The sequence below is a fragment of the Nerophis ophidion genome, linkage group LG14 (assembly GCF_033978795.1).
Source record: "Nerophis ophidion isolate RoL-2023_Sa linkage group LG14, RoL_Noph_v1.0, whole genome shotgun sequence".
Classification (NCBI taxonomy): Eukaryota; Metazoa; Chordata; class Actinopteri; order Syngnathiformes; family Syngnathidae; genus Nerophis; species Nerophis ophidion.
The window spans coordinates 53,492,778-53,503,423 of record NC_084624.1 but is presented as its reverse complement, the minus strand read 5'-3'; positions in this window follow the sequence as shown (position 1 = coordinate 53,503,423).

Genomic DNA, 10,646 nt, shown 5'->3' with positions numbered 1-10,646 from the left:
TAATGTGTGACTCAAAGGAGAGAGTTGGGTCGAAGATAATACCCAGATTTTTTTTACCGAGTCACCTTGTTTAATTACTTGGTTGTCAAAGGTTACAGTTGTATTATTAAATAGAGGTCGGTGTCTAGCAGGGCCGATAATCAGCATTTCCGTTTTTTTGGCGTTGAGTTGCAAAAAATTAGCGCACGTAGCAAATATCAGCCTTATTTGAGATATTTCATCTTACTTAGATATCAGTTTTTGCAGTGTGGGAACTTATTCCTCCAGGGGGGAAAGTGTGGTGTAGTCACGCTGTGGCTCCTGCAACCACTAAACCCCCAGTCCCCACCACACAGTCCTTTATGGAGAGAAAGCGAGTGCAGTTGTTCTAAAGCAGGGGTAGGGAACCTATGGCTCGCGAGCCAGATGTGGCTCTTTTGATGACTACATCTGGCTCTCTGATAAATCTTAGCTGGCAATGCTTAACACGATAAGTCAGTGTTTTTCAACCTTTTTTGAGCCAAAACACATTTTTTTCACTGAAAAAACTCTGAGGCGCACCACCAGCAGAAAACATAAAAAAAATTAAACTCAGTAGCTGATAGTGACAAAAAAAATAGTTCTCGCAATAGCTCTTGTCTCTATGTAGGTGTACTGTCAAGCCGTAACTCATTTCGAGTTTTTTCTGTGTTTTCCTTTGTGACTTGCGCTCCTATTTTGGTGGCTTTTCTTTTGTTGGTGTTTTCCTGTAGCAGTTTCATGTCCTCCTTGAATGCTATTCATCGCACCTGCTTTGTTTTTTACAATCAAGACTATTTAAGTTGTGCGGACGCACTCCTTCTTTGTGTGGACATTGTTGATTGTCATGCCTTGTACGGATGTACTTTGTGGACGCCGTCTGCTCCGCACACTGTAAGTCTTTGCTGTCGTCCAGCATTCTGTTTTTGCTTACTTTGCAGCCAGTTCAGTTTTAGTTTTTTTTTGCTTCAATCCCTTCTCTTAGCGGCACTCGCCTTTTGTTTATTTTTAGTTTAAGTGTTGGATACCTTTTTACCTACGTGATGCCTCCCGCATATTGTGATCACGACATACCATGTTCCCGACATCTACAAAAGCAATTAGCTACCTGCTGCCACCTGCTGATATGGAAGAGTATTACACACTTACTCTGTCGAGCTCTAGACAGCACAGACACTCAATAACAGCACATTTTGGAATTATAGTTACAGGTTTGCAAAAAATATTATCAACCCAACTAGGTGAAATTACATAATGTCTCCCACGACACACCAGACTGTGCCACGGCACAGTGGTTGAAAAACACAGCAAAGAGTAATGAATAATTCCGCTGGTAATCACAGTGTTAAAAATAACGTTCAAAATATAAAACATTCTCATGCATTTTAATCCGTCCATCCGTTTTCTACTGTTCCTGTTCAAGAAGTCGTATTAATGGTAAGAACTATTTTATTAATTAGCTTCAGAATAACAACGTTATTAAAAAGAAGAAGATACTTATTATCTATCCATCCATTTTCTACCGCTTATTCCCTTTCGGGGTCGCGGGGGGCGCTGGCGCCTATCTCAGCTTTAATCGGGCGGAAGGCAGGGTACACCCTGGACAAGTCGCCACCTCATCGCAGGGCCAACACAGATAGACAGACAACAACCACACTCACACTCACACATATATTCTTAAAATGTTGGTCTTACTTAAAAATGCAGAAATTTGTTTGTATTCAGTGTTAAAAATTATTAAATGGCTCTCTCGGAAATACATTTTATAATATTTTGCTTTCATGGCTCGCTCAGCCAAGAAGGTTCCCGACCCTTGTTCTAAAGTCACCATCTTGGATTCCTTCCAAAGCTCTGGTCTGTCACTGTGGTGATTTAGAGAAAAGCCTCCTTCCTCGATTGCTTTTCCGGTCAAAAAGGCCATTCTTCATTATGAATGTGCTCTTTTTTTAATTTGCAGACTTTTCCGAGACACCTGCACTGAAAACATTAATCTAGTTGATTTAAACTAAACCGATATGGATCTGTAAGTCCTCACTCTTGGATTTGCCTAATTTGGCTGTGCTGAGCAGGGCAGCCCCTCTTTCTGAGCTCTGTTGAATACAGTTGGCAATGATCGCTATGACGACCGGGTGTGCAGGGCTGAGGGGGGGTGTAGAGGTCGGGCTGATTAGACATCATGGGAGATCAAAACAAAGGGGGCTTTTTGCCGGACTCCATGGAGGCGGTTTTTCAAGTAATAACGCACAGAACTTATGACTTTTGCATATTTCCTGCTGCACACTGACGAAGGTTTCCTAAGGCACTGCTGAGGAACTTTATGGAATCAGTTCCTCTGCCAAGACCAACATGTCCTAATTTATATACAAACCCCATTTCCATATGAGTTGGGAAATTGTTTTAGATGTAAATATAAACAGAATACAATGATTTGCAAATATTTTTTATTCAGTTGAATATGCTACAAAGACAACATATTTGATGTTCAAACTGATAAACATTTTTTTTTGTGAAAATAATCATTAACTTTAGAATTTGATGCCAGCAACACGTGACAAAGAAGTTGGGAAAGGTGGCAATAAATACTGATAAAGTTGAGGAGTGCTCATCAAACACTTATTTGGAACATCCCACAGGTGTGCAGGCTAATTGGGAACAGGTGGGTGCCATGATTGGCTATAAAAACAGCTTCCCAAAAAATGCTCAGTCTTTCCCAAGAAATGATGGGGCGAGGTACACCCCTTTGTCCACAACTGTGTGAGCAAATAGTCAAACAGTTTAAGAACAACCTTTCTCAAAGTGCAATTGCAAGAAATTTAGGGATTTCAACATCTACACTCCATAATATCATCAAAAGGTTCAGAGAATCTGGAGAAATCACTCCACGTAAGCGGCATGGCCGGAAACCAACATTGAATGACCCTCAGATGGCACTGTATCAAAAACCGACATTAATCTCTAAAGGATATCACCACATGGGCTCAGGAACACTTCAGAAAACCACTGTCACTAAATACAGTTGGTCGCTACATCTGTAAGTGCAAGTTAAATCTCTACTATGCAAAGCGAAAGCCATTTATCAACAACACCCAGAAACGCCACCGGCTTCTCTGGGCCTGAGATCATCTAAGAGGGACGGATGCAAAGTGGAAAAGTGTTCTGTGGTCTGACGAGTCCACATTTGAAATTGTTTTTGGAAATATTCGACATTGTGTTATCGACGTAAAGTTCAAAAGCCAGCATGTGTGATGGTATGGGGGTGCATTAGTGCCCAAGGCATGGGTAACTTACACATCTGTGAAGGAACCATTAATGCTGAAAGGTACATACAGGTTTTGGAACAACATATGCTTCCATCTAAGCGGCGTCTTTTTGATGGATGCCCCTGCTTATTTCAGCAAGACAATGCCAAGCCACATTCAGCACGTGTTACAACAGCGTGGCTTCGTAAAAAAAAGAGTACTGGTACTTTCCTGGCCCGCCTGCAGTCCAGACCTGTCTCCCATGGAAAATGTGTGGCACATTATGAAGTGTAAAATACGACGGCGGAGACCCCGGACTGTTGAAGGACTGAAGCTCTACATAAAACAAGAATGAGAAAGAATTCCACTTTCAAAGCTTCAACAATTAGTTTCCTCAGTTCCCAAACGTTTATTGAGTGTTGTTAAAAGAAAAGGTGATGTAACACAGTGGTGAACATGCCCTTTCCCAACTACTTTGGCACGTGTTGCAGCCATGAAATTCTAAGTTAATTATTATTTGCAAAAAAATAAATAAAGTTTATCAGTTTGAACATCAAATATGTTGTCTTTGTAGCATATTCAACTGAATATGGGTTGAAAAGGATTTGCAAATCATTGTATTCCGTTTATATTTACATCTAACACAATTTCCCAACTCATATGGAAACGGGGTTTGTATATAGAAGTGCTTTGACGTAAGCTTAAATTCTAGAGTACAATAGCCCAAACAAGCACCTACATGGCAGAGGTCCCTAATTCTCCTTGCATGGAATGACAACAATTTGTCCCTAACAGTGACCCAACCAATCGCAGGGGTGGCAAACAAACAATAATTAGCGCCGACTGCCTGCATTCTCTTTCCTTTGTTAGCTGACAAGTCAGCAATACACAATCCCTGCCTGGCTCTGCAACCAATACTAGCAGGACCGCTTCAGAAAGGGGCCTGGGAGCAGGAATTTTTGCACAAAACACACCTCCCTTCAGCTTCCTAGGGGGTCTCGACCATGTGAATGCCAGTTTTCAGTTCATGCAAAGGGGTTCCACTGTTTTCTCACTTGAGTACACCCCTGTGCGGGCCCCCTTGGATGCAAAAAAGTGTGGAGTGATGCAGTCAGTACATGTCCATGCATTAAATGAGTCCGATTTCTCAAACGGTCTGACTCTGAAAAAGACTCCTACAACCCATGCCAATACCTTCATCCGATCGTGTCCGAATTTTGTAAAGTTGGATTTACACACCGGGATTATGCGGCTGAAAACCAGATCTCTTGAGTGGGTGTACACGCCGGAGGGGACCCTTCGTATCGTGCGTGCGCCAGTCTCAATGCGCAGGGTATAACTCGGAAGCCGCTAATAATACAAAACCCAAAACCAGTGAAGTTGGCACATTGTGTAATTCGTAAATAAAAACAGAATATCGTATTTCCTTGAATTGCCGCAGGGTATATAGTATGCGCCTGCCTAGAATTACTGCCGAGTCAAACTTGTTTCCCAAAATAATTTGCGCATGCTTAGCATTACCGCCGGCTCAGGATTAACGCAAAATATTATTTTTATTAGCGCATGTCTAGAATTTCCACCGGGTCAAACTCGTCACGTCACGAGTGACACTTCACCTGTCATCATTTTCAAAATGGTGGAGGCTGATTTCAATAATTTGAAATCGCATAAAGTGAAGAAGATTAAGAGCTATTCAGTAGGATTTAAGGTCCAAGCTATTGAATATGCTAAAAAGAACAGAAAGCAGCTATGTTTTATTAATATACCGTAGCTGCGTGTGTCAAATATGAGTCATTAAATGACTCCCGCCTCCTGGTGGTAGAGGGCGCTAGTGATCCTTCTTGCGACTACTCGGCTGCAGAAGAAGTGACAACAAGCAGCAAGAGTGAGCAGCGATTGTTTATTTTTTTCCTCTCGCTTGCACTTTTAACATGGAGGATTACATATCTAAAATAAAACAGTTTTCTAAACTGGACTTTCAATCGAAGCAGGAGGTAACAAAGGAAGATCTCCATCGAGACAGAGAGACTTTTAAAACTGAAGAAAGATAAGGAAGACTTCTATAAACAAGTTATCAATGCTTTTGATCAGAAGGAGCTGCGCATGGACTTTATTTATAAGTAAAGGTAAGACCATAAAAATGTTTGTTTTTTTAATTAAATGTGCTTTTCATGATAGTATCCTTACATCACACTCAAATTTATAAGCGCCGGCCTAAATTTACCGCATGCCTTTGGTAAAGGCCGCAGTGAGAAGAGGTTTTAAATTAATTAATGCCCCGGCAGCAATTCAAGGAAATACGGTATAATGATTTGCAAATCCTTTTTAACTTATATTTAATTGTATAAACTGCAAAGACAAGATATTTAATCTTTGAACTGAGAAACTTTTTTTTGCAAATAATCATTAACTTAGAATTTAATGGCAGCAACACATTGCAAAAAAGTTGTCACATGGGGATTTTTACCAGTGTGTTACATGGCCTTTCCTTTTAACAACACTCAGTAAAGGTTTGGGAACTGAGGAGACACATTTTTGAAGCTTTTCAGGTGGAATTTCTCCCATTCTTGTTTGATGTACAGCTTAAGTTGTTCAACAATTCGGGGTCTCTGTTGTGCTATTTTAGGCTTCATATTGAACCACACATTTTTAATGGGAGACAGGTCTGAACTACAGGCAGGCCAGTGTAGTACGCACACTCTTTTACGACGAAGCCAAGCTGTTGTAACACCTGGCTTGGCATTGTCTTGCTGAAATAAGCAGGGGCGTCCATGATAACGTTGCTTGGATGACAACATATGTTGCTACAAAACCTGTATGTACCTTTCAGCATTAATGGTGCCTTCACAGATGTGTAAGTTACCCATGCCTTGGGCACTAATGCACCCCCATACCATCACACATCCTGCCTTTTACACTTTACGCCTATAACAATCCGGATGGTTATTTTCCTCTTTGTTTCCCTAGGACATGACATCCACTGTTTCCAAAAAATATTTGAAATGTTGACTCGTCAGACCCCAGAACACTTTTCCACTTCGCATCAGTCCATCTTAGATGAGCTCGGGCCCAGCGAAGCCGGCGGCGTCTCTGGGTGTTGTTGATAAATGGCTTTCCCTTTGCATAGTAAGTTTTAACTTGTACTAAGGGACGAACTGTAGTTACTGACAGTGTTTTTCTGAAGTGTTCCTGAGACCAGTTTCTATGAACCTTTTGATGATATCACGGGGCGTAGATGGTGAAATCCCTAAATTCCTTGCAATAGCTCGTTGAGAAATGTTGTTCTTAAAAATGGATGGATGGATGGATGGAAATTGATCACCAATTTGCTCAGGCATTTGTTGACAAAGTGGTGACCCTCACCACGTCCTTGTTTGTGAATGAGTGAGCATTTCATGGAAGCTGCTTTTATACTCAATCATGGCACCCACCTGTTCCCAATTAGCCTGTTCACCTGCGGAATGTTCCAAATAAGTCTTTGATGAACTTAAGCAATGATATACGGACCTTCGATCCCTCAGGCATCAAAAAGCGACATCAGTGTGTAAAGGATATCATAACATGGGCTCAGGAAGATGTCAGAAAACCACTGTCAGTAACTACAGTTGGTCGCTACATCTGTAAGTGCAAGTTAAAACTCTACTATGCAAAGCCAAAGCCATTTATCAACAACACCCAGAAATGCCGCTGGCTACGCTGGGCCCGAGCTCATCTAAGATGGACTGATGCAAAGTGGAAAAGTGTTCTATGGTCTGACGAGTCCACATTTCCAATTGTTTTTTTTTTTAAACTGTGGATGTTGTGTCTTCCGGAACAAAGAGGAAAAGAACCATCTGGACTGTTATAGGTGCATAGTTCAAAAGCTAGCATCTGTGATGGTATGGGGGTGTATTAGTGCCCAAGGCATTGGTAACTTACACGTCTGTGAAGGCACCATTAATGCTGAAAAACAACACATGTTGCCATCCAAGTAACGTCTTTTTTTATGGACGCCCCTGCTTATTTCAGCAAGACAACGCCAAGCCACATTCCGCACGTGTTCAAACAGCGTGGCTTCGTAGTAAAAGAGTGCGGGTACTTGACCGGCCTTCTTCCTCAGTTCCCAAACGTTTACTGAGTGTTGTTAAAAGGAAAGGCCATGTAACACATTGGTAAAAATGCCTTTGTGACAACTTTGTGTTGCTGCCATTAAATTCTAAGTTCATGATTATTTGCACAAAAAAAAATAACTTTCTCAGTGCGAACATGAAATATCTTGTCTTTGCAGTCTATTCCATTGATTAAAAGTTGGAAAGGATTTGCAAATCATTGTATTCTCTTTTTATTTACCATTTACACGACTTGACAACTTAACTGCTTTTGGGTGTTGTAATGTTGTTCATGGAAACATAGTCAGTGATGTTTGCACTCCTGGAGTCCAGCTCGATAAAGTAACACAAATGTTAAAAACAAGTCAAATTGAGAGAGCTATTTTTAGTCAGAAGTCACTTTGCAACTCCTGACACTCACATGTGTTGCTCCGCTCGCAGCACACCAATGCAATTTGTCAAGTGAGATGTTGCTGCTGCACGGCGCGCTCGAGGCAAGTGGGAGCATCGACCCACCTGACCCACGGGACAGGACTGTGTCCAAACAAGATCCTTCTTGTTACAATATGTATTTTACATGAATTACTCAAAATAATGTACAAAATAAATATGATGATTCACTCAATCTTTAGAGTTTTTATCTTCCTGTGCTTTGTGTGAAGTGTGCGACAGCATAGCAAACACTCAATCGTGTTTGCATACCGTATTTCCTTCAATTGCCGCCGGGTATATAGTATGCGCCTGCCTAGAATTACTGCCGGGTCAAACTCGTTTAGCAAAATAATTAGCGCATGCTTAGCATTACCGCCGGCTCAGGATTAACGCCGGGTCAAACTTGTTTCGCAAAATATTATTTTTATTAGCGCATGTCTAGAATTTCCACCGGGTCAAACTCGTCATGTCACAAGTGACACTTCACCTGTCATCATTTTCAAAATGGAGGAGGCTGATTTCAATTATTTGAAATCGCATAAAGGGAAGCAGATTAAGAGCTATTCAGTAGGATTTAAGGTCCAAGCTATTGAATATGCTAAAAAGAACAGTAAGCAGCTATGTTTTATTAATATGCCGTAGCTGCGTGTGTCAAATATGAGTCATTAAATGACTCCCGCCTCCTGGTGGTAGAGGGCGCTAGTGATCCTTCTTGCGACTACTCGGCTGCAGAAGAAGTGACAACAAGCAGCAAGAGTGAGCAGCGATCCTTTATTTTTTCCTCTCGCTTGCACTTTTAACATGGAGGATTACATATCTAAAATAAAACAGTTTTCTAAACTGGACTTTCAATCGAAGCAGGAGGTAATAAAGGAAGATCTCCATCAAGACAGGGAGACTTTTAAAACTGAAGAAAGATAAGGAAGACTTCTATAAAGAAGTTATCGATGCTTTTGATCAGAAGGAGCTGCGCATGGACTTCATTTATAAGTAAAGGTAAGACCATGATAAAGTTTTTTTAATTAAATGTGCTTTTCATGATGGTATCCTTACATCACACTCAAATTTACAAATGCAGGCCTAAATTTACCGCATGCCTTTGGTAAACGCCAGAGTGAGAAGAGGTTTTAAATTAGCGCCCCGGCGGCAATTCAAGGAAATACATTATTTTCAACTCATTGCTGTTCATTTTCAATCTATCAAGATAAAAAATTATATCAAAATCAAATTACAGAATATTATTTATGTAGTTTGCTCATTTTCCTCGACTGGTGCACTAACATGTGGTTTACTTTTTTGTACATATGTAGCATCATCTACGAAGATACAAATAATTACTATTGCAACTAGTGGACACATTTAGAACAGCATTTTCTTTAATTTAAATAAATCAATCAATCAATCAATATTTATTTATATAGCCCCAAATCACAAATGTCTCAAAGGACTGCACAAATCATTACGACTACAACATCCTCGGAAGAACCCACAAAAGGGCAAGGAAAACTCACACCCAGTGGGCAGGGAGAATTCACATCCAGTGGGACGCCAGTGACAATGCTGACTATGAGAAACCTTGGAGAGGACCTCAGATGTGGGCAACCCCCCCCCTCTAGGGGACCAAAAGCAATGGATGTCGAGCGGGTCTAACATGATACTGTGAAAGTTCAATCCATAGTGGCTCCAACACAGCCGCGAGAGTTCAGTTCAAAGTGGATCCAAGACAGCAGCGAGAGTCCCGTCCACAGGAAACCATCTCAAGCGGAGGCGGATCAGCAGCGCAGAGATGTCCCCAACCGAGACAGGCGAGCGGTCCATCCTGGGTCCCGACGAGCGGTCCATCCTGGGTCTCGAGTCTGGACAGCCAGTACTTCATCCATGGTCATTGGACCGGACCCCCTCCACAAGGGAGGGGGTCCCTTGTGGAGGGGGTACACGTACAATTAGTGCACCAACCACAAAAAACTCCCTTTTTCATGACAAAAACGTCCCTTTTTCATGACAAAGAAAAAAAGAAAAAAGGATTCCCAACCAACCCCCCCTCCCCCGCGCCGCGGGATAAATTATTAAGCGTTGACCGGTCGGCGGATACAAAAAGGTTGGGGACCACTGATTTACACGTGTTAATGGTATATTATCATCTGCTTTTCACGGTGGCAGAGGGGTTAGTGCGTCTGCCTTACAATACGAAGTTCCTGCAGTCCTGGGTTCAAATCCAGGCTCGGGATCTTTCTGTGTGGAGTTTGCATGTTCTCCCCGTGAATGCGTGGGTTCCCTCCGGGTACTCCGGCTTCCTCCCACTTCCAAAGACATGCACCTGGGGATAGGTTGATTGGCAACACTAAATGGTCCCTAGTGTGTGAATGTTGTCTGTCTATCTGTGTTGGCCCTGCGATGAGGTGGCGACTTGTCCAGGGTGTACCCTGCCTTCCGCCCGATTGTAGCTGAGATAGGCGCCAGCGCCCCCCGCCACCCCGACAGGGAATAAGCGGTAGAAAATGGATGGATGGATATACAATGAATACAAAATATAATAATAATAATAATAATAACAACTATAATAATAAAAAAAATAATAATAATAATAACGAATACAATGGAGTAGGTAACGACCCTATTTTCATTCACTAATAACAAAACAGGCCCTGCGATGAGGTGGCGACCTGTCCAGGGTGTACCCTGCCTTCCGCCCGATTGTAGCTGAGATAGGCGCCAGCGCCCCCGCGACCCCAAAAAGGGAATAAGCGGTAGGAATGGATGGATGGATGAATAATAACAAAACATAATAGGCAGGTAGACTTCACTGCACTGAGGCCCACATGATGACGTATATGAGGGCGTGACCCAAGCACGCTGATTGGCCTCTTTTGGTGGCTCATTTGCATAAGAA